This window comes from Tachypleus tridentatus, chromosome 13 (genome assembly GCF_004210375.1).
Source record: "Tachypleus tridentatus isolate NWPU-2018 chromosome 13, ASM421037v1, whole genome shotgun sequence".
Classification (NCBI taxonomy): domain Eukaryota; kingdom Metazoa; phylum Arthropoda; class Merostomata; order Xiphosura; family Limulidae; genus Tachypleus; species Tachypleus tridentatus.
The window spans coordinates 136,813,907-136,840,863 of record NC_134837.1 but is presented as its reverse complement, the minus strand read 5'-3'; the positions used below and the strand labels follow the sequence as shown (position 1 = coordinate 136,840,863).

Sequence of the window (26,957 nt, the reverse complement as noted above, 5' to 3'; positions counted from 1 at the left end):
CGTTATGTGTCTACTATATAGTTTAGTTAAAAAACTAAATCTTTTTACATAATAGGTACCTGCGTGAAGCCTACCGCATCAAGCACAGAGACGGGTTGTATCTCATGTGAAGGCAACATACGCGTGCATAACAAGGTATGAATCTTTTAAACACATGTAAATTTAATTTCAGTCGATGTTCATTATGCTTTTTTATATAAATTGCTTATACATCCATTTCTTTATTTCCAGTTTTTAATCAGTTATTTGATGGTGGAAAAGATACTGTTTTGATTCAATTTAATCAAGGTCTTCTGTCGTGAAAATAGCGTCAGATGTTTAACTTACATTGTATATGACATTGGTGGTTGCTAGGCAGATGCATTTAACTTTAGTGATTCAACGTATTTTGTTTTTAAGAAGAATATATAACCCTAACTCGATTCAACTAATTATATACAATATCTTGCAATGGAACTTATAAATAATTTACCGCATGACAACTTTTTGTAAAATATATTTAATGAAATCTTCTAACATTTCTGGCAAGGCTCTTAAATAAAAAAATATACTGACGAGAGTTTAAAATTGATTATCATTGCCATTAGACACCTGAACTAGTTCTCTACTCTGTTCTCTGTGTGGTAATTTTCATGCTGTAATTGTAATAAAAAACACTACCTGTAGGTTTTATAACAACCTGAAAAACGCATTATTTTCCTTTACCAGTAAAACGAAAAAGTTCTAATTTTCAAGTATGAAACATTATTATAATATACGCGGTTAAAAAATAGATAATTGCTTCAGAATTTCTTGAATTTTATATAATTGGTAGCAATTTATTTTAATCATATGCTATGTTTTCAGAAATTAAAAACTAAAGTGTCATAATATAAGATTAAGGGTTCTTTACAATAGGGAAGAAAAACACTATGCATATTAAAACTTATTTTATAATTACATATACAACATATCCAGAACTAAATTGTCCGTTGTTCTTTTTATATTATCACTTGTTCGTTAACGCCAGAACATTGTGTATCTACGACAAACAATTAGTAAAATCTTAATATTGTGGATAGAGCTCTAGTTACGTGAGCATTAAAAAATCTAGATTACCAAATTTGCCTCTCCCCTCCCCCAGTGGCACAACGCACAGATAGCCCATTGCGTAGCTTCGAGTTTAACAACAAATATTCTTAAAAGCCTTGAAAGCAAATTATATAATTATCGATTCAGTTGAAAATTTCAGTTTAAATCTGTTACAATATGTCTGTTAAATGCTTCTCTGACATGTGTGTTACACGATTCTCCGACACTTCTTTTACATGATTCTCCGAAATGTTTGTTACATTATTTTCAGACACGTCTGTTACACGATTTTCCAACATGTCTGTTACATGATTCTCCATTATGTCTGGTACACGATTCTCCGACATATCTGTTACATGATTCTCTGATATGCCTGTTACATGGTTACCCTACATGTATGTTACACGATACTCCCTTAAGGATTTATTTAGATAGTTCGTCCAACTTATTTAAACCTGTGATGAAGTCCTAACACACTCAAGAACAGTATATTATGAACATGACTCTCGCTTCAATATTTTCCCTAATTTACACAACTTCTGCACGTGCACCATGTGTAACCAATAGTTACAGTAGGTAAAGAATCAGTTATAACTTTGGCTCTACATCATTTAGGAACATCGCTATACGAAAATACTTCCTAGAAAAGGGCTATAAAAGATGTTTCTAGTCATAAGGCTAACCATGGTAACATTGCACTGTTCCATGATCAGGAATCTGCTGCGAACCAGATGTATAATTACTAACGTGTACCAACTTTGTGACCACAAATGCACTATAAGAGTAGTGTATAAATCCTACTGTTCTATCAGACGATAGAAATCTGAGAAATGGCGGTAGGTGCTAATGACTAACTATCGCTACAGAGTTAGAAACAGATAGCGCAGATAGTCCTGGTGTAGTTTCGCACGAATATTCTTTTAATAGCAAAAAGTTTTTTGAAGAACTAGGATCGATAAATATTTTAATTTTTAGTGTGACGATGGACTAAAAAATTTGTATTCCATGACGTAAGTATAAATAAGGAAGGATTATAGAACACATCAGTTATAAAATGTTCACTATATGCACCCAAGACTTTGTTTAGAACTTAAGCAATATAAAAAAACCAAACACTGAGTATCTAACAGAAATTAATATAATATGTATCTCTTCAACTCCGTTTTTAAATAGGTTCCCAAAAAACCGAACCTTCCATTTGTAAAAATAATAAGACTATAAGAATTTTTTTTAAAACATTTTTCCATACGCGTTTTAAAAAGTAAATTACTGAATGGTTACTTTGTCATTTTGACACCTGCTGTGTTCACCACGGATAATCGAACCCCTTATTTTAGCGTTTTAAGTGCATAAATTTACCGTTATACTAGCGAGGTATAATTTTTTACAGCAAAGCCACATCTGATTATATACTGTGACTACCACAGGGAATCGAACCTCGAATTTTAGCATTGTAAGTCCTTAGAATTAACGCTGTGCCACTGGAGAACTGCTGAATATATTTGAAGTATTATCATGAAATACATTTCAGCTCTTGGTAACAATGAATTCTTAACGCCACAGAATATACATTTTAATCGCTGTCATTGATTTGAATAAACGAATGGAAGCTGCCCCGCTATTTAACACAGTTTAAAACACATTATTGAACTGCTCGTACAGTTTCCGTGTTCTTTCTGGTATCCTAATACATTTACATTTTTAAGAACGCATCTAAAATGGTTATACGACTTTACTCTTTCTTATAACACCTCGTTCTATTTGATTTAAATATCGTATATAAATTGTTGATTGTTTAAGCGACTGCTGAACTCACAGTTTGTTCATATTCAAACATTGTCTCATATACAAGTTTTATCTTAATTCAAAATGAGAGTCAGGACACATTGTTCATTGGTATTACGATATAAAGACGTAACACAACAAAACACATTGTTTCAATCATTTTGAAGAACACCAGTGAAGTCAAATTATAAGTCCGAACTCTGTTTGATTAGACAACCGTGAGAGTGAGGCGGCGCCTATCAGGTCAGTTGAATGAACGTGACTCGAGTGGAGAGGGCACACAATTAGTGATGTGCTCTTTGGAGGACGCCAATGTTCCTGACAACTACTGTGGCCAGAAACGCCACTCGTCATGCGTATTGACCGCGCCACACTGAGGAAGTTTAAAGGCTTGAACATAATGAGAGTAGTGTTTTTAAGGGATCTCATCTCTGCACTTAAATATTAGCTCAAGGTTTGAAAAACAGGCTTCTCTCCAGATTAAAGTGGGTATTAAGAACCACGCAGCCCAACTAATTGCTCTATAACAAAGTTATGTTATGTTTATAACTCCTGCGTCTACATGAACCGTTTCTTTTAAGTCTCTGACGAAAGTTCTCTCAAAACATGAGAAATTTAATGAATAATATAAGCCACGTTCAACTGAAATCCCTTTAAACTGAGAATAAGAAATACTGGAAGTAATTTTGAAATTTGGTTTACAGATTGACTGTATTCCATTCTAATCGAAGTAATGGACGTCAATAAAGTATATTCTGTTAAACAAATATCACTTCATTTTGATCTTGCAAGATGAAATACAAGAGTAGACTTCTTGCAGTGTACGTGCAAAAGGTTAATGAAGGTGGTAGCAATGAAAAGACATCGAGGATACCCCGTTTTTCCAACTAACCCTTATATTTTCAAACTAAAAATAAAAGTAACAAATAAAATAACATGATAAGAAGTACGAGGGCTGTTCAAAAAATACGCGGACTGTTTGAATTTCGCGGCTCCAGTTGGTTCCAGGGGAATCCGCTTGGTGTCGCTAGGTTCGCACAGATCAGCTGATTACGACGCCATTTCCCGATTGCAGATATCTTCATTTGTGTATTAGCTACGCGGTTTTAAGTGAAGTGCGATTTTTTCGTTTGGCGGATTTCAGAATGAATGACCTGAAGGAGCAACGACTTGCTGTGAAATTTTGTGTTAAACTTGGAAAATCTGCGACTGAAACTTTTGCTATGCTTAACAGGGCTTACGGTGATGTTGCTATGAAGCGTACGGCATGTTTCAAGTGGCATGAACGTTTTAAGGATGGTCAACAGTCCATTGAAGATGATGAGCGTCCTGGACGTCCTTCCACGTCAACTGACGTCGACAAAATCAACACCCTTGTGCGGGCAAATCGACGTCTGATTGTCAGGGAGCTTGCTGAAGAGTGTGGGATATCAGTTGGATCTTGTTAAGAGATTTTGACCGAAAAATTGAAGATGCACCGCGTTGCTGCGAAATTCAGCCCTCTGAACTCGTGAGCTTTTTGCCAAACACTCGATCACTGTTCTTTCCCACCACCCCCTACTCACCTGACCTTGCTCCTTGTGATTTTTTCTTGTTCCCCAAACTCAAAAGACCCTTGAAAGGAAGAAGATTTGAGACGATTCTCAAGATTAAGGCAAATGCGACGAAGGAGCTGGAGGACATTACAAAAGAAGCGTACCAGGACTGTTTCAACAAGTGGAAACACCGTTGGAATAATTGTGTGCGTTGGGGAGGAGAGTACTTTGAAGGGGTCCCAGACCTGTAACTTCTAAATAAAGTACATTTTGTTTTATGACGTCAGTCCGCGTATTTTTTTAACAGACCTCGTATGTAAGCTCAATGATAATTAACTGGTTACCTTTTAAAAGAGGCCTCGACAAATATTTTCAAATCTAGGAGCCATTCCTAGGTGTGCCTAACCTACTTTCACTACTGTACCAAGAAAAGGGGGCTAAGTGTATTTATTTACTTTCATAGCACAGTGTATGCCAACAATCACATGATGCAAAAACAACCACTTCATAATATTGCTTAACTAACTGCCTTTGTTTCCGTATGAATCTAAAACGCACACTGATTGGTTAAATTGAGAGAAAGAAGAAAAACAAAATGGCAGGGAACTAGTTACGTGTTGTGCAACCATAGAACTTCTTTCCTCAAAAAACATGAGAAGTGCTGAATCCATCATTAAAATACCAGACACAAAGTTCGATTTAGGACTCAAAATACACGCAAATAGTTCTGGACTCTTAAGAGTGCAGAGATATGTTCTAGATTCGAGTTCTATTTAGCATAGCCCTACGCAATACGCAAGAATAAAAATGGGATAAAATACTTGACGCTGCGATAAAAATTTTAGTTGCCATGGCGATCTGGCTTCCAGGATTTGTCGAGGCCTGTTATAGAACGTTAGTAAAAATTGTGATCGCTACTATTAAACCACTAAAGATGTTCTCCCGAAGAGTCAGTGGTACTTGAAGCTAAAACCCACGATTCGATTTCTCGCAGGTCGGCACACTTTGTAGTTTTTAATATAATAACAACAACGTAAACAAATGAAGATCAAATTGTCGAACTTTTTGTTTCTTCTGCTCCAAACAAACTTTATAATATTTGTTTGTTATAAATAATTTACATAACTGGTTTGTAATATTAATATTCTTCCCATTTGAGGATGATGAGCTATCATGTTTATATATATAAACTATTGCTGAAATATCTTTCTTTTTAAGAAATATCTATTTCGTTTGTTGTTGTTGTTTTTATGTAACCTGAATGTTGCAACAGGTAAGAACATATTAAATATGACACAATATATGATTCCCCCGGTTTTTATCTGTAACAAGAAAGAAAGAAAAATATGACAGTTAACGTTTAGACTGAGAGGTAATGTAGTACGATACAGTTGCGAATTTAAACTTTGACGTATGAAAAATGGATTGAGTTAGAATATGATGCTCTCCACTTGAAAGTGCTACAGTTGAAGCACGTGTGAAGGGGATTGACAAGTTGATTACAAGTTACAAAGTGTATAAAATAGGCTGTAGTTATTACACGTTCAAGATAAGAAATTAAATCAACTTAATAAGGCAAAATAATTATTTTTTCTAAGATTTCTCTCATTAACTTGTTCCAAGAAGTTCTCTCTATTCATAACAGGTTGTTAAGGAAATAAATCGAAACTTATCAAAAGCGACGAGGGAGTTTAACTTCAAACAACTTACCAAAGTATTCTCGAGCACGAAATAAATATATATATCTAAAACTTAATTTGCCGTTATAATTTGAATACGAATAACTCGAGACAATGTAGTCCACTGTATAAAAACATAATAGTATAATGTTAGACTTTTGTATTCTGCACAACTGTGTGAAATAAAAAAATATGAAATCTAATTTTGCTATCATTTCAGCGGTGAGGCTTATAACTCTAAAATCCAGGTTTCAATACACGTAGTTGGCACAGCACAGATATCCCATTGTGTAACCTTGCACTTAACAACAAACAAACCAAATATAATTCGGAAAAGCGAGAGTAGAGGCAACTTCATTAACTAATACTTTACATTTATCCACACGAATACTCCAAGGCATAAATTGTATTAGGCTATTTATTAATCAACATATTAAGTTACCGGTAGCAATGTCATGTAACCATGAACGTTCTGTTGAATATCCATTAGTTTATTCGGCTTTAATACAAAACATAATACCGTATTTTCCGCCTAATAAGCCGAATTTCTGGCCCTAAATTCTGGACCTGATTTTTGGGGGTCGGCTTATTGGCCGATCACTCCTTTCGGAAATTTCTTCTTCTTAGGAAATGTTTTTCTTTTGAAAATTACCATAGGCGGTAATTTTGTCCCATCAGCAAAGCACGTTAAGACTACAGTGAAACGTTGTTTCTGGAATTTCATTGGTTACCTAATTACAGTGAGTGGAGCCAATAACGAATGACATATTGATTCCATCTCTGTCTCAATACGACACGTTCTGCTTTACTACAGAACGCCAATGATCACACACAACATGCATGCTGACGCTGAAACGAGACTAAGAAATCATTTTGAAGAAACTTGTCACTTCTTAAAAATGGCTTCGGCTTATTGGGCGGTAATAAGCAAAAACTCTCATTTTCAGAGCTGAAAATTGGCCTCGGCTTATTAACCGGAAAATACGGTATCTGTTTTGGTTTTTCATCTTTAAAAAGGCTTAAGATCTACTTCATCAGTGGCTTATGTATTATGCATTTGTATAATTCTGTGGTATTCAGAACACCAAGTGATGTTTTATTAGAAGTACATGATATTTCAAAGCTACAGTTTACTTTTTTGTTTGGGATTGAAAACTCATTACCGGAAACTAATTCAACATAGTTTTGAAAGTTTCATGATACAGCGTCTGTGAGATTGGAAGATGATCTTTCGTTTAAACACGTTGCATTCAGTATTAATTTGCAGAGAAATGGAAACGTACAGGTGGTTGGCCTTAAAGACGTTATCTTTAAGAATGATTTATTGAGAATGTTGAACTCTTGCAACGTCTTTGTGTTCTTTTAATAAATAATGATCTTGCGCTTGAAATACAGTTGTATTAAAATTGTATCGTAATACGAACGGTGTTTCGTAAAAAAAGTTCTAACATACTTAAGAATATATGCAAACAAGATATCAGACATTTGAAGATATGCCTGGCAATCCAGTGTCTGTAAATTATTCATGCTGTACTTGTTGTAATGGATGTATAGTTTAAAAATCGATTTTCTTTATTCTTAGGTTTAATAAATCAATAAAAACAAATTTATTGTTTATAAGATAGTTAATTCACTAGCAAATATCATACATGTCATATGCATAAATAGCAAAAACGACAAAAATATTATTTTTTGCAAGAATAGCCAAATTATAAAACTATTATAAGAATAGTCAGTACATAAAAAAATCACACTGTTTTTGTTTCAAAGAATAGCCAAAAATTCATATATATTGCTTGTAGGAGTAGCCAAACCATGTTTTATATCCTATTTCTAGTTGATTTGAGCTTTATTCAAATATGTCGACTGTTCGCATATGTAACTTTGCGAGAAAATTTAACCAGTTGTTTTTTGATGTAAAAGCTGTCTGGTTACGAGTTATTTATGTTTTTCGTTTTACTTTTATATAGGTTTTACTCCGTGTTTATGTAAACATTGATAAATCGAAGCGAACAATAAGAAATGGGATCCATTGCTTCACTCGATGTACTTTAAACCATCGTTTTTTAAACCCATTTTAATGCTCAAGGCATCACGAAAATAATGAAAATAATCCAGTAACAATTTCTGTTTCACTTAAAATTTGGTCTCCAATGCTCAAAAAGAAAATGTACCCATTTTACATAATCATATACGACTCTCAGTATATCTGATGACGTGATGAATTTTTACAAAGGCATCTTTTTCTTGTGTTTTTTTACAGTGGTAACTTGTTTATATATCATAGACGTTAACGTATTTGTAAATTCATCCGAAATCTCTACTAGTATGTGCTTCCTTGTTATAAATTGATGACGTCATCCCTACATTTGTCTAGCATCAAGGCAGTAATATTTTAAAAACAATACTTTCAGTGGAGATTGATTTATAAATTATAAGTAATTTTCTATTAATATGATTGATTAGTTGTTTAATGTTCAGCGCAAAACTGCGCTACTGGCTATCTGTGATCCGCCTACTGTGGATATTGAAGTCGGATATGTAGCAATAAAAGATCTAAGACTTATCTCTGATACACAGGAGAGGAATTGTTTGTTCACGCAAGAGATTTGGCCTATAGAGAGCGCCTCAGCATACAGCTATACTTATATTAAGGTGTGCATACTTCCAAGTATTGCAAAATCCCATTGAATAGCCGTTAAGATAGCTTTTGAGCGTGCGTATAGTATACTAACAACATACTTCATATATATTGAGACACATGTACTTATAACTATAGAAATAACATACTTCACATGTATTACACTCATATGTACACTTATGTGCTTATAACTATAGAAACAACATACTTCACATGTATTAGATTCATATGTACACTTATGTGCTTATAACTATAGAAATAACATACTTCACACGTATTACACTCATATGTACACTTATGTGCTTATAACTATAGAAATAACATACTTCACATGTATTAGATTCATATGTACACTTATGTGCTTATAACTATAGAAACAACATACTTCACATGTATTAGATTCATATGTACACTTATGTGCTTATAACTATAGAAACAACATACTTCATATGTATTAGATTCATATGTACACTTATGTGCTTATAACTCTAGAAACAACATACTTCATATGTATTACACTCACGTACTTACAAGTATATTAACAACATATGTCACACGTATTACACTCATGTTCTTATGATTATACAAACAATATACTTCACATGTATTACACTCATTTGTAATGTTGTATACTAGCAACATACGTACATGTATTACGCTCATGTGGTTATAAATATACTAATAACATACTTCACATGTCTTAACGCAAGTGAATTTCACTCAACTCATTTTATCTTACGTTGTGCTAGTGTACTCCTTAGTTATTTGAATACTATATGTATGCAGCTTCTATCCTCAATAGCTTATAATTTCTGCTATAATATCTTAAGTTTTATTTCATATAAAAATCTTCTTCTTCAGAAAACTAATTTGGTAAAATTGGAAGCATTATTGATCTTCAAAGTTATACAAATAGAAAAGCTTATAAAGTAAATTGTAATAGACAGGCTGGTAGAACCTTTCACCATAACTTAGATTATGAATGCTCGTCTTTTACAGTACCTTCACATAGGTTTCAAACCATCATTTTATAAGACATTTTTATATGTAGTCTTAGCCAAAACATTGTAAGAAATTAAATAAAATTACACTTTTTCATTAAGCTACATACACAAGTTTTTCACTTCAAAACAAACGTATCTCGCTAACACACAGCTCGTCTTCTTGTGTGAGCAATTAACACATTGGATCTTCTATTGTCATAGGGCACTCTGCAGTTTTAACAAACTGTTAATTGAAAACGAATCGTGGAAGACACGTGGGAATTTTAAACGACAGGGATAAGCAAAACGGAATTGCTGAAAATTATTCTAATTGAATGTGGGCGTCCTTTTATATTCTCAGCGGTTTCCCATAAAATATGTAAGATGTGGAAAAGTATGACTGCATATGCGAAGAAGGTGTCAGTTTCAAGCATTTACAAATTTTTGTGTCAAGAGATTGTCAGTTTCAAGCAATTACAGTTGGTCATGTGCGAATTATAAACTATTGTCTTTTCATTTAGTGATAAATTACATCAGTAGAAAATTATGAATATGATTTCTATAGGAATCATATAACAGAAAATTAGTTTGTTTATCCTGTTGAAAAATTAGATATAATTTGATTTTTGAATTAGAAGCTTTCAATGTAATTTCCTTTAAAATTATTTCTATTTGATATAAACATTATAGCATACTGAAATACTTAAAATATTATAACACAGAATAATTATATATACAAATATACATTTTGTGTATTTGTTTGGTTTAAGCGCAAACTTCACAATGTACTATTTGAGCAATGTCTGTCGCAGGGATCGAACTCAACATTTTAGTTTTATATAACCTCAACCTTACCTCTGTTCCAACGTGGAAGAGGATAGTAGTCATGTTGAAATATCATTATTTAAGATTGAGGTTGATGTTCAGAATTTTCTTTTATAAATTTTGTCGGGTTCTATACAACACGTAACAAAGAAATAATTACTTTTAAATATGTCGAATACATCGTTATTGGTTTAAATAATGCAGTATTTTAAATCTGTCGAATACATTGTAATTGGTTGTTGAAATAGCAAACGTAATTAACCTACAGCTGCTTTACTGGCGTTAGACGTATGCATTACAAGAATGGTAAATAATTTATCACATGTACAAGTTTTAGGTCGTGAGGATCCATAACTGAACTGTTTAAAACTGTCTACTTCCTCAGTGAGAAATGAGTTATATATGGTGTTTGTTACCCTCCCCTCATTAATGGGTTATAACGCTAAATACTTGATTTCGGTACTCGTGGTTGGCACAGTGCAGATAATCAACTGTGCAGTTTTACCCTTAACAATAAACAAGCACTTGACATAAAATGCTTTTACTGCTTTCATAAAGTATCCTTGATTAAATATGGAAAGGTTTTCTTAACCATTTTACCTCTATATGTGGATTAAAGAAATATTCTTGAATAATGTCCAGACGATTTTATTCTTTCACAAAAATTCCTGTAGTCAGTTTGTGGTTAAGCCTAGTTTAAATTAAATTTGTGTAGGCTTAGTTTAAATTAAACCTGTATAGGCTTAGATAATATTTTATAACTACCAGATGCTTTTCCTACTTCATGATGAGATTTCAGTAAATATACATTTTCTATTCGGTTAAGTGTTTTCTACGTTTAAACAAAATGTTCCTATAACAAAAGTGGCTATCAAGTGACATACTGAAAAACTGGATTTGACTTTTTCTTCAAAAAGTCTCTAAACGTTATAGACAAATAATATTATTAATGTGTGAAACCCTTTTTTTTTTTTTTTGTATGGTTTCGGTACAAACAGAAAGCTAGAACCTAAACTATTCCAAATAATATTTATTGTTGTAACGTTGAATTTAAAAGATACAAATAATTGTTTTCGAACAAAGCATAGAAATGTAAAAATTCTTCTTTTAGAATAATGTATGAAGTTTCTTCCACTACTGTTAATTTAAGACTGCTAATGAAAGTGTTCATCACATTTCTTCCACCTGTGTTATTGTAAGACTACTAAATAAAGTATTCGTTCCATTTCTACCACCTGTGTTATCGTAACACTGCTAATACGTTTCATCACATTTCTTTGTCCTGTGTTGTTTTAAGACTGATAATGAAAGTGCTCGTCATATTTTAACTATACCCCCAGTGGCACAGTAGCATCCCTGCAGACTTACACGCTAGAATATGTGTTTCGATACCCGTGGTAGGCAGAGCACAGATAGCCCATAGTGTAGTTTTGTGCATAATTCCAAAGACAAAACAAAACAAACAAATATTTGCGCGAAAATTATAAAACAAATAATATACACTTTTGAATTAATGTATTTGACATTCTCCATCGTTCTGAATTTAAATGAGTGAAGCTAATTTATATTCTATAATACTTAAAGAATAGTACAACAAACTCATTACAATTGGTCATGAATATAAACAAAGGATTTTCCCATTTTATTTTCTGATGATTTTAAGTTGTCCATTGCTTCCAGAGTCATTAATTTTATTTATAGCATGACTATTGGTGGAAAGCATTTTTAATAAAAATATCTCGATCTTTTCTATTTATTCATGAAACAATCATGCTTTCTGGTTAACTTCTGTGTTCAATAAACTAAGACTTTACCAGAAATGTTCCTCCATCTTATCAGTGGCAAGTCTGCAGGACTTACAAAGCTAAAAACCGAGTTTTAATACCTGTGGTGTGTGTATCACAAACAACTCATCGTGTAGCTTTGTGCTCAGCTGCAAATAAAATATATTAAAAGAAATTTCTATAAAAAACTGTCAAAGTTTAAAATAAGAACCATTGAGAGTCTTATGCAAATTTCACTTATAGATTCTTTATGATGAACGAAGGTGTCCATTCATAATAAGAACGTAAATCTGAAGTTGATAGTTTTGTGATGATATTCTACTGGGAACATAATATTACTTCTGAAACATCCCTGTTTGGTAAGCGTACTTTAAGATAATAAAGTATTACCGATATATCTTCCACAATCTATTACTTAAACTGAGGAGGACATTCGATTCCATGATGACACTAACACACATTAAAGAGTGGTAAAACGTACGAGTTTCTGAAACACGTGCTTAGTGAATCTTATTCCATTATTTTAGTTGTGATACAAAGTTCTGGGCACAAATTTACGGTTTCATCTGTCAGTATATTTGTCTGTAAAGACTATGTCAATCGAGGGCAAGATTTATGGTATCATTTATCAATATCTTTGTGTGTAAAAACTCTACGTCAAACTAGGACAGTATGTGCCATAATTAAAATTCAATTTGTTTTCATTTTGAGAAAACTCAAGACTAACTTTGATGGTAGAATGATTTGTAATTGCTGGCTTTAACCACTTAACCCCAAACCCAGCTATCCATGACTGGTCTTATCAATGCTAGGGCAGCCATCTTGGTGAATTTTAAAATCTCTGTATATGATGTGAGATTGAGAGCCAATTATTTTTATTTTATGCTATTCATTTTCGGTCAATAAATCCCACTAAACTCTTAGTGGTAAGTCTGGAGAATAATAATGCTAAATATTGGGTTTCGATAACTGCGATAGGCATAGCACAGGTAGCCCATTATGTAGTCTGAGTAGTCTATGAATTACAGCAGCTCATTCCATCCAGAATTCAATATTAATCTACATCAAGAAGCTTTGGCTTGCTTTGTTTTGAATTTTGCGCGAAGCTGCACGAGAACTATCTGCGCTAGTCGTCCCTAATTTAGCAGTGTAAGACTAGAGGGAAGACAGCTAGTCATCACCATCCACCGCGAACGCTTGGGGTACTCTTTTCCCAACGAATGGTGGAATACACCGAAACATAATAACGCCCCCGTGGCTGAAAGGGCATGTCTTGCAGGCATAGATCCACCACTGACCACGAATTTGCCTTGAAACACAACAAGAAAAGCTTTTCTAAGGAGAAAACATCACGTTTGTTTCATATATTTGGTCTTTAAAAACTTAGAAAATTGCGTGAATTTTTCTTCTTCTTCAAACACAACTTAGTTGTTATGGTTGTCTGGTCACTTGCCAGTTCCCATTCTCAGCAGACAGATTATTCCCAGTTCATGTAGGATCAAATCTTTGATCTAGGTGCTCAGAATGTCTCAGACATTAAGATTTTGATGCTAAGATGAATGCCATCTCTTAGCAACATCTTCCAGCATATGTAAAAACAGACTCTTTGTCGATGTCTTTAAGATTTCTTGTCAGTCATCAAACAACATCAGTTAGTAAATCTAAACTTTCATTAATAAACTATGTGAGTGAAGAACTACAAATTATTTCAAATTTACACTATTAAAAAATATGTAGACATTTGTGCCTCCTCTGAGGGTTGAAACTTTTATCCCATACTCCATCTGGGAAGTCCACGGATTCCTGGGAACGCAAAGTGTAAGTTCTTAAAACTTCATTTTGACAGTAAAATGACTTTTATTTCACACTTAACACACCTTAGAGTGAAGTTTATAAAGACAATAAACAACGTCTTTTTCTCTTCCATCTCCTGGAGATAGAGTATATCGTCCATATTGCAGATTTATATTGACCACATATGATCCAAACTGGACTATAGATCTATAGCTCGGAGAGAGAATCTGAATTATAGATCCTATTCGTTAACTGGGGCTTGGCTCAAGAGCTAAAAATCCAGGGTTCTATAAACCCCTCTTTCACCCCTCTTTGATATCTGTATGCTTTTGGAAGTAATTTCTAGAAGTTAAACGTATATTTAACAGACGCTATGGTAATTTATTCTTGAGAAAGTTGAGTAATTTGAGTCACATAAATCATGTTCATTGTTCTCGGAAATTCACAAGTTAAGATAGTTTGATTTTTTTAGGAGTTTTCATTGTTGTAATAAGCTAAGATAGTTTGATTTTTATAGGATTGTTTATTGTTCACGGAAGATCTTAAGATTATATAATATGGTTTTTACCATATTGAAATAAAAAAAGAATGCGCCTGTCCTCATATTTTATTATTCGATCCTATTAATAATTTATGGTAAATAGCTTTAAAGGAACAATAAATATTAATAACAATTCAATTAACGTAAGATTAAACTAACAAACAACAGAGCTACTATGATTTCTACAAACAAAATATTGTTACCAACGAAAATTCTTCACCTTTAAGAAAACAGAGTTTGAAACTGTAGGAAACACCATTAAAGTTGACGTAGAAGTTGATAGACAGTCTCTCTCCACATGCATTCTTTCAGTGGTTGATTGTATTATCAGCTGATCTGGTGATATATACATATATATTTATGAAAGCTAGAGAGACAGAATTGGTCATAATTAACATATGAAATTATAAGTAACTAAGTCGTTGGCCACCATCGGGGCCTGGCATGGCCTAGCGCGTTAAGGCGTGCGCTTCGTAATCTGAGGGTCGCGGATTCGCGCCCGAGTCGCGCCAAACATGCTCGCCCTCCCAGCCGTGGGGGCGTTATAATGTGACGGTCAATCCCACTATTCGTTGGTAAAAGAGTAGCCCAAGAGTTGGCGGTGGGTGGTGATGACTAGCTGCCTTCCCTCTAGTCTTACACTACTAAATTAGGGACGGCTAGCACAGATAGCCCGCGAGTAGCTTTGTGCGAAATTCCAAAAACAAACAATCGTTGGCCACCTGTCTTCTTGTAACTGCAACGAGTGTTCTTACATCTGATATGTGCAGTCCTTTTTCGATTAAATATTTTTATAAATTTTCAAACTATTTAAAATATTATTCTAAATTCATCAAGATTGAACCAAAGGAAATTTGGCTATTGAAGAGATTACTGACAGCGAAATTGTTGTTAAATATCTATCTAGATTGTTGGTAACCAAATTATTGTCAAATGTTTACACTAACGTAATGTAAGACTCCAGTTTTCAAACGAGACCCAAAATTAGAGCATTTTCAGCAGAATAAAGGGTTATAGTTAATGAATGTTTGTCACTATAGATACGAGATCCACGACGAAGCACACATCTTAGAAATTCTTTTTTCTTTCTTTTTTTTTCAATTATTAGCACCCAATGCATACCTCGGGATGACAACATTTCCTGATGTATTACCGATTTCTGCAGAATGTTAACTGCGGAAATTAACACTGAAATAGGGTATTTTGTACTAAAATAAAACAACGATAAATATTTTCAAGGGCGTTTTTTTGCTTTTTTTTTGCAGTTTCGGCTACATTTTCTGGAAAAGTGGATACTTTTCCAGGCCGTTTTTCCTTTTTTTTTTCTTTTGCTTACTTTCTTTCATGCATTATACAATTTAGGTTTGTTTGTTTAGAATTGAGCAAAAAGCTACACAATGGGTTATCTCTGCTCTGCCCACCACGGGTATCGAAACCCGGCTTTTAGGGTGTAATTCCGCAGACATACCACTGTGCCGCTACTATTTAGGTAAGCAATAAATAACGCTTTGTAGTAAGAAGTGCTTTAAATATTTGCCATTATATGGCACAATGCGAGATCAAATAGGCTACTACAGCCTCGTTATATACTACTAAAGGGATGTACCTACGTACAGGTGGTTCCCAACCATGGAGTCGGTGTAGGTAATACTGGGGATTCTGATTTATTTTCTTTAATTAAAAAATTCACTGAAGGACACAGAATAATAACACGCTAAAAGCTGAGACAGTTCTATAATTGTCACAATTGTTCTAGCTCTAAGTTTGTGAGAAAAGCCGTTAAAATAAGTTAATTACACATGCCTGCGAATTTCAAGTTCACAAAAGTTGTTTTGGTTTTAATAACGGATATTTCGTATTTCAGCTACGAAGATTTCATAAATAATATTAATTTTTACTATCACGTAAGGCTTTTTTATAAATTGGAAAGAAAATTGTAATTAATATCAAACTATTATTTCGTTTACCACATTAAACATTTTTTATTATTGTGTTTGCCATATTTAGGTTCTAGAACGATCTATAAAATTCCCATGTCGCGATTGTTCTAAATAAATCTGAAACTAATGGCTATCAACATTTTAAGCATAACAAAATGTGACCTAATTTCAACGAAAATGATTCACTTGTATAAAAGCACATACGAAATTTTGTGAAAAATCTGTACGTGTTGGAGAAAAATAGATATTTTTGGATTCAGCATATAGGAATTACTGTAGATCATGTAAACATTTCAAGAGAATAAAACTATCGCAAGTCTGTATTATTCATGAATAAAAACAGTTTGTTTGGTACATGGAACATTTCAGAAACATGGGATCCGTAGGAAAATAAAAGACTCCTTGCTGGTGGTAATATTTGGAACCACTGACATGTATATACAGATATCCTCATTCGTTACGATAGTTTATGCACATGCAGGCTAAATGACCTCACCAGAGGTCCCTAAGACTTATTGAAACTGAGTGCCATTCTTATGACGAACTCACATCTGAAAGTGCGGATTGTGCTTAGCTTAATGCGGTGTGCACCTTGAACCCCGCGATTCTCAGCCTGACACAATAACGACTGAGATACAACCAACACCCACACACAAACACAAACAAACACACGTAATTAGAATTTGTTATTTTCTCTTAAACTGACCGTGACACGTTTTTAAAAATTACTTCCAAATTACTTCAGCCATTTGTAGAATGGACGGCAACTACAAAGTTTCATCATTAATACTCTACCTAAACATTCTATCAAAGAACTATACTTATTATTATAAAGAAGATGGCGCTTTATTTTACTTTTGGATGAGCTGACTTATTGTTCTCCAAAATGTAATTGAACTTTTTAGTATTGAAAGTGGCCATGAAAAGTGAACATGTTTTAGGTAAAACAACTCTTTAGCTGTGAAATTGTTTCACGGTAATTATAGACGTATTTAATAATGTTAAACCCAATAATCCGTTATTTAAACTCTAATTGTGTTCATCAACGATATGTATTAGCCGTGAAATTTCAATACACAATCTTTTTAATATTATAACATGAAATATAATTAACGTGTTTCGTTTTATTTATTCGAATAGAATATTAAGAATAAATGTTAAGGTTATGATATACGGAAACTCTAGCTATTTTAGTATAATATTTTTCTTATAATTATGAGTTGAATAAGACTTAAAATATAGTTTACGGCTTTAAAATTATGTTTATATTGCTAAGTGATCAAATAATTCAATTAGGAATTGCGTTTATTTCAATATCTTGTTCTTTAACAGCAAGGTTATGTGAATGAAGCCACAGATATTCATTGCCATCTAGAGGAAATACTTAACACTAGAACCAGTCTGTACTGTCACTCATTTTGTGATAGTATCACATCACAACAGAATATTGTGATGCCAAAAGAACTCCCGTTACGCTCACTATCCGACAGCTCTCTTGAACATGATTTTAATTTTCAAACGATAGCCAGGAACTGGTCACCACCACCAGCTCCAGAAAGGTATCTTTAGTTTCACTTTCTTTTCGTTTCTCAATTTCTGAATCAATTTCTCATAAACCTAAATAATATTTGGAAATTCCAATCGTTTAATTTCAAAAAGTTATTATCCGCATGTATACATCGCTAAGAATATAATACCGTTAAACTTATACGAAACATGTGGCAATAATACCTGACATTACGAAGAATGTTGAAATCCAGTAAATAACTATGAGGAATTTCATATTATTATTAACAAGTTAAAGTTGTTTTTTATTCTATCAAATAGGTTGGGTATCATAGAAAAAATTCATTGTTTTTAATTTAATTTCCTCCATTTGTAATTATTTAATATGTTTATAGTGTTTCTCGCATAGTGAAATAAAGGAAAAAGGTAAATTAAAAATGAATCTTCTACATTGAATATGAGCTCAGGTTATTGGTAATTTAAACCTAAGATTTGATTTTTCTTCTTTATAAACATATAATGTAGTGTAGGAGATACAGACACTGAAATCTGATTTATTTTCTGTATATACATACAACTTGTGTACAGGATATAGATACTGAAGTTTGATTTATCTTCTTTATAAACATATAGTATAGTATAGGAGATATAGATACTGAAATGTGATTTGCCTTCTTTATTAACATATAACGTAATGTACGAAATATAGTTTGATTTCTCTTAACGAAACGAAACATCGAATTTATAAAGTATATTTATTGGTATAGTTATTGCAAAATTGCGGTATTACAAAATATATCTTCTTCACGCACACACACTTTAATGCATGGCTGCGTTATAATAATAACAGTTAATCCTTTTAACTTGAATATAGTGATGGTAGGATGTTGCTGATTGCTGATTAGTCAGTAATTCAAAATTAGGGACGATGACGTAAATTCTTGTGTGTTTGTTTTTGAATTTCGCGCAAAGCTACACGAGGACTATCTGCGTTAGCCGTCCGTGATTTAGCAGTATAAAACTAGAGGGATGGCAGGTACTCATCATCACCGATCGTCAACTTTTGGGCTACTCTTTTACCAACGAATAGTGGGATTGACCGTACATTATAACACCCCCACGGCTGAAAGGGCGAGTATGTTTGGTGCGACGAAGATTTTAGCTCGCGACCCTCAGATTACGATTCGAGTGCCTTAACCACCTGGTCATGCCGGACCGGTGACGTAAATGTGATAAATACAAATACATACCAATACTACTACATGAAATAAATTTATTTTTTCTTTATTCGTAATTCCATTTTTTTAACATTTGAAGTAATTCTTCAACAAGATATTTCTGAGGTTTTCGTCTGGATAAAAACAAAACAAAGAATAATAGTTACCCTCTACTAAACATTGAACGATTTTCTCTGTACCTTTATTCAAAAACTTGTCCTCTTACAACTGTGGCGTGTTTCCTATAAAGAGGTTATTTTAGATTTTCTCACTGCTTCTTTAAAAATAAGAAAGAAATTATTGGTTTTTCAATAGTTTAAATGCATCGTTTTTTCCCCCTGTGACATTTATGAAAACACATGGTGCAACGACTATCTAAGGTTTCTTTTGGCTTCATAATCTCTACCTCTGATCTCCTACCCACATACTTAACAAGGGTTCCTAGGTGGATTATTTGTGCGGCCTCTGAATCGAAGTCAATTGGTTTGTCAATAGCCAGTTAAAATCCTTTAGGCACATGCCGTACAACCACGTCTTTCTTTGCGTTAGGGGTCAATAATGGAATAACGACCCCACTTTTGCAGTCTTCTTATGTGAACCTGACGATGACCGGAGTAGGTCGAAACGTTGTTCACACCTTTACATAAAAATTTTCTCAACCAAAACCAGCCGTTTTTACATATATATTATTCTCTACAAATGGGTTTTTTCGCCGTCACTGAGTTTATCTTATTGATTTTCTGTTTGGAGTACGTCATTGTTTTTCTAATAATAAAGACAAGTCAATATCTTATTTTATTTTAGACACGACTCGCTACAGTTTACCTTGTCGGAAGATAAGGAACTCTGCAGCGCCGCCTGGTTTCAAGCAGGAATTCCGAGGTAGGCTAACTATCGTTTCCCTTAAACTAAAAACATGGTAAGTAATTGTAATAATGACTTTGTAGCACCATAGAAAAGACACTTTAAAAAATGAAAATATGAATATAAGAAGAATATTTTGAAAATATCGTTGTTAATAATAAAAACAATTTTGATATTTACAACTACGTTTTGAGCAACTGCTATTTAATACGTTTTCAAGCTTACTGGTAAATTTAACAGTCAATAGCTAAATTTTTCTTCTGGCCCGAAATATTAATAAAAACACTTAGTTTGGTTTAGTGATGTTCACAATTTTTAGAATAACCTTGTGTAGCATTTCCTCCGTCGATAGTGCACTTTCTTTTATTGTGTTGGGCTAAGTTTAAACATTCTTGCAGTTTTCTATAGTGCTGAATGTTCTTGTGGTTTTATAGTGCTAAACTAATTTTGTGTGTTCTTTTGTTTATATGATGCTAAACTAATTCTGGAGGTTCTTGTAGTTTGTATGGTAATATACTAATATTGGAGGTTATTGTGGTTTGTATGACACTAAACTAATTTGGAAGGTTCTTGTGGTTTGTAAGGTGCGAAACAAATTTTGTAGGGTCTTGTGGTTTGTATGATGATAAATTGGTTTCATTTCGTGACGTCTGTTAACTCCAAAGCATAACTGTATGTTTCCATCTCTAGGTTTCAAACCCTTTTTTTCATTTGCAAAAGTGCTTCTAATGAGTTATTATAGCATGTGGCATACATAATACAAACTTTGCACATTTCATTGTTAGGCTGGAAAGAAACCATAGCTATAAGTTTTCTGCCGATATATTGGCATTCATTTGTTTTTCATTACAGAAAAGTAACAAATTGGACCATCACAGACAAGTGACAACTTGGACCATACCAGACAAGTGACAACTTGTTATCTATGTTAACTCTGATGAAGCCGCAAAGGAAAAAGTTGGTTTAAATACAAGTATATTCTTTTATATTTATCTGGAGTGTAAGGTAGATTTTTATTACCTTTTATCAGATATAGAAAGGTATCTCTCAAACGTACAATTTTTCCTGTTCTTTCAGGAGATTCTTCTTTAAAAGTTCATTGAACAACCGGAGGTTTTTGTTGGATACCTCTTGTCTTCGAATATTTTCACTTGATCTTTCTCAAGAGTTTAGATAGTAAACATAGGAAGGGATATGAAAATGTTAAAGTCGATTGAGCTTACAGCTGCTATAATATAATAAAACTAAAAGAAACTCCGAGCTTAAATACGAGAGATATACGTACCTAAAAGTCGAAGTTTTCCTGAGTAAACGTTACTGCAATTAGATCGTACGTTACTACAAGAACAATGTAATATGTTAGTAGTGGCGAATCAATTCATATCAATTTATTTATAGGAAGGGAACGAACAAGAAAACAACATGAAATTACTAATGAAACTATGTAGGACTAGGTCTTGACCTGTTTTTACACAGTACAAATTCTTAGCTTAGTTTTACACAGAACTAGCTCTCAGTTTATTTTTACACAGTACCAGCTCTTAGTCTATTTCTACATAGGACTAGCTCAGAGCCTGCTTTAACAATTCCATATTGATATTTTAATATTACATACAGGTTACAACTTGAAAACTTCTACAGTAGGTCTTAACACTCTGAAAGTACAACAACTTGGCGACTTTATAATTTCCGGTGACTTCGCTATTATTCCAGTTCAGAACAAAGATTAGTGTCCTGTTCGTTTTTATTAAATTATTATTTAATTTATACACAAGTACCGTCGTTTATGTAACATGTAATCACATAATAAATTAGTTTAGTGTTTAATATTTAAGTGACTACACCAACTATTTCGCAATGACTGAAAACGTTATATTAATTATACTTATGATTCACATGGAAGGTGGAGATGTGGCCTGGTAAATTTTGTTGAATAGTTGTCTTCCCTTAAACTAACTTAGAAATGATTATGCGCGTATATCACTTCGTAGAGCAAATAAACAAACTCCAAGAACTCTTTTGACACTTCTGTATTGGAAGAATTTTCTGTAACTTTTATATAAAATTTTATATGAAAGATGAATTTAAAAACATTATGTTTTACTAAATATTCTCACATTCGTTATATATATATAAGATGTAAAACAGTTGCCATAAGATTGTATATGATAAAATACTGGACCTTATTTAATAACTTTTATTACAGGATTTAAATATGTACACAAAATGAAGCTAATGATACTCCTCTGTAACGAAACACAACCGTGTGGTGAAAGAATAAATATTTCTTCCGATTTGTATATCACTATAATTTTTTAACCTCTTGTGCTTTATTACAAATTTTCCCTCATAGTTCTGGAATAATGCTAAAGAAGTGTCGTATTTTATTGTAATTTCATAGATGGTAGTTCATCTATTTTATTTATTTCATTTTACAGAGAAATAGTTTTGGAAATTTTAGTTAATGAGCCAGTTGGATCGTTTATAATGCGGAAAAGTGCAAGCAAGCCCTACTGCTACGCCCTCTCTCTGCGCGTTCCACAAACTTTTCAGCTGTCTGGGATAGCCCATTACCGTGTTTCTCCGATAATAAGACCTACCCATAAAATAAGACCTAGTGTGATTTTTGGGGATAGTTTTAATATAAGCCCTACCCTTAAAATAAGCCCTAGTTAAGAGTGGAAGGAAGAGGAAAGAAATAAAAAAAATTAATTTATTAATTAGTTTAATAGTTAGTTAATTAGTTTGTTTAAGTATTAATCAGTTAGTTTAATAGTTTAATAATAGTTTATTTTAAATGGTTAGTTTAATAGTTTTACTTTGTAACTTCATTTTTTTAATATATCAAAATAAGACATCCCCCGAAAATAAGCCCTAGTGTCATATTTTGGAGTGAAAATTAATATAAGCCCTATCTTATTTTCGGAGAAACACGGTATCTTATTCTGCAAACTATTCGTGGGTATAAAATAAAAGTAAGATAAAATGTTCACTTAAAGTTTACCACGTTACACATATGTTCATAATTATTTTTTACTGATTTATTTTTGAGTTAAAGGCAACAAACACATTTTAAAAAATCTTAAATTTTTGTAAATAAATTAATTCCACAAATTCTGAAACATACGAATTCGTATATCAGTTTTAATGAATCACCGCGTTAAGTTGTAACTGGTTGACTTACCAGATGTCACTTTCATTTTTAAATATACATGGTAGTAAGATGGTATGAATGGCAATTCTGTGATCTACTAACTAACCTTTAAAATATTTATTAAAGAGAATTCATTGGTTAAGAATAATTTTTATAAACAAAATACCTATAAGGCAAATATTCATCTCATCATTATAAAATATAGTAAAATTAATCGCGATTATATTTCACAAATGTCTTAGATTTAAGACTAGTTCGTCTTTCACATTTTAAGAAGATTCACTTTAAAAGATACACAGTAGGTAGATGCCTCCAGTAAATGTCATTTTAAAGCCTTAAGTTGGAGGTAGATCAGTCTTAAAATGTTAGAGCAAAATATTAAGAAATCTACAAAATCCAATATACGGAATATTTCGATAACGTATTGTTAAACAAATAGCAAAACGTTTTTGCTGCAAACATTTCCTTGTCAAGTGGACGTATATTTATACACTATTAAGTTTTCAGAAAGTAAAATAGTAAACACATTGAACGTTCTCTGAAAATACCAGTGGTGAAAAATAAATATATATATGTAAAGGTAAGTGTGAAATATACTGTTTACGAATTTAAAATTGTTTCATAATTAAAACCTGTAGATAAGTACGATCAAGTTACCGTGAAAAAATAAGCAATTATTAGTTATAAGGTAATTGTTAATTTTTTGTCACTGCTATTCTACTGTATTCACTTTACAAACTCAGAGAAAAATAAGCAAAAAACAACGTCCCAATGAAGGTATGTTTACTCATCTTTATTTGTTATTTAGGGTTTTACAAAGGAGTTTGCTACGATTTCAGCCTTAATAACTTACCATTCGGTCATGCCTGAACTATTACCGTGTCCTCTCTTGTTGTCAAGTTACAACAATATTTGGCGACTGCTCAACTGCCCTGAAGATCTTGTGAACATTGACGAAGATCCATCTTGCAATTTTTTAGTTTCGAAAGGCACTGGCTGATTTAAATTTTTAAATATATATACAAGTTTTAAAAAGGAAGTATCAAAACTTGAGTCATCTCTTCATATCCAAACTTGCACTTATTTTTGTTTATTTATGGCTATTACTAAACGTTCACTGTATTTATGTCATGATAATACATTTTATTAGATAATTGTATAAATTTGTTACATATCCATCATGTAAAATACAGAAGCTGTCACAATGTGAGCTTAAACAAATGGTTAATTTACTCTACTTAGTGAAATTAAAACTTTTTTTTTTTTTACCGAAACCTAAAATCGCAGTATTAACTAACGTTAACATCATTTAAGTCTGATTACTTAGCGTTCTTTATTTGACACATTCATCAACCAAAGATCATACATAGTACAATGGCCTGCTGTTCACATTTAACCTATCGATTACGAAAGTAGCTGTCACCCTGTTTACATGAAGAACAGGAGAAAGAGTGGAAACATCACAAACCCGATTGTCTAAATATGTAACATCAGCCAGATCTTTTTCAAAGACTCTTAACTTTAAATGTATTCTTGACTAACTAAACCATAAAGCCTTAACGACCAGTTTTGAAGTAATCTCCCTCTTTACAGAAGTCCCAACTACTGAGGCCTGCAAGATAGCTTTAGAACTTTGTGTCCAAGACCCAAATCCATTGATACACATCCCCAGCATCCAGTTAGAAACCCTTACAGAATTCACTACCTCCGAAACTAACTTTGTGTTCAATGATCAAAACTACCTACAAATAAATGTCACCAGTTTAAGCCAACATTTTCACGACACAGGTTGAATCTCAAATAATCAGTTCAGCTTTACACTCACCCACCACTATACTGGTACAGGTATATTGATGATACAATTGCTGGATTCACATCTACAGAACACACACAATCACGTTAACTCGATACACCTCAACATTAAGTTCACCTGTCAACAGGAAAAACTAACCAAATAGCATTTCTTAACCTCAAGATCATTAGAACTGAAACACAATTCAAAACAGAAATCCACGGAAAAATCACCCATACGTATATACATTTCTTTGGACTCAGCACATGAAAAGTGAACATATTTTAAAAAAACACAGCCACAAAACTATGCTCACCCAATAAAATTCATGATGAAATCAACAAAATAAAACAACACTTCATCAACAAATTTCCGCCAAAAACCATTGAAAAATTATACACACACCTAGATCAACAACATGGTCAGCAACAAACAAACAACAGTAAATCCCAAGATACAACAAACCAAAAACTTTACACTGCTGTATACCATAAATTCCTGACATAAGCGAAAAAATAACCAACATTTGGAAAACATTTATAACAGACCACGACATTCCATTAAATACCAAATTTATACAAAAACCGTTAGAAAAATAAAGTCCATCTTATGTAAAAACTACATTGACAAACACAACGCCAACATTATTTATAAAATACAATGCAACAACTACCATGACTTCTTTATTGGAGAAACAAGCATAAAAATGGAAACTAGATTCAAAGAACTCAAAACAACATCTTCACACGCTTTTGAATACTGTAAATCAAATAAACTCAACATAACCATAGAAAACACGCACATACTAAATAGGGAGACAAACATAAACAAACACAAAGTCAAAGAAGCCCTACTTATACAACAATTAAAACCGATATAAAGCAACACATTTATACATATATTAATTAATTCCTCACATCTGGCTGCAATGCCTCTATATCCCGTACTCATTTACATTCTCATCCCTAAGACATGTGTCCAGCATCAGTCGGTTGCAAACTTTTTTGTTTACCTGAAGATGATTTAAGAAGGTTGAAACATTGTTTTTTCTACTTCATTTTAATAATTTTTTAAATCCATACCAGCCATCTTTAAATACATCTTTACTTCAAGTGGGTTTCTTGTCATCACATAAAAACTATTACCATGTTTATATGAAGAGTAGAAAGTAACTGTTACCCTGTTTACATGAAATACTGAAAGTAATTGTTACCCTGTTTATTTAACGAGTAAAAAGTAATTGTTATCATATTTCCATGAAGTGGAGAAAGTAATTGTTACCCTGTTTAGATAAAGAATTTTTTTTCAAGTGAAAATAAAAGTAAGTCGATGAATCGAAAAGAGTTGTGAAAACAAGTCATAGCTTTGTCATGGTACTATTAATTTTTGAGTTAGTTCTTAATAGCCTAATATCCTATGCAATTTACTTACAAGCTGGACATATACAATATTCAACTGATAAATATGTTACTAAGCTATATGATACCTTATAACAAGAACATTTTCGAAAGGCTGGCCTTTATTCTTGAGAGTCAAATTGGTCAACCTTTTGAAAACGCTCCTGTTATAGGATTATTTGTTTTGTAGTTAATCTCAAAGCTTGTCAGTGGGCTATCTGTTTTTAATAGTGTAAGTCCGCAGTCAACCAGCTCTGCCACTGGAGGACGGGTTATAAGATGTTGTAACTTTGTGTTGAATTGACGTCTTGAACATAAGTGTTTTTCTAACACTATAGAACTATATAATGTATGGCAGTTTACAGTACATTTAGAATATCTGTTTTTAACAAATTTCATACGGGAAAAACTTGTTTGCCCTTAATTGAGGGTAAGTTGAAACAAAAATG

The 26,957-nt window shown here is 32.8% G+C and overlaps 1 long non-coding RNA gene across 1 annotated transcript; it reads left to right on the top strand.

Moving 5' to 3' along the window:
* The first annotated feature begins 64 nt into the window (after positions 1-64).
* Positions 65-26,956, top strand: LOC143239511 (uncharacterized). Its single transcript, XR_013021219.1, has 5 exons — positions 65-135; positions 17,911-18,137; positions 20,106-20,183; positions 21,018-21,122; positions 24,128-26,956. It is a non-coding gene; the product is annotated as an uncharacterized LOC143239511 (long non-coding RNA).
* The last annotated feature ends 1 nt before the right edge of the window (position 26,957 follows it).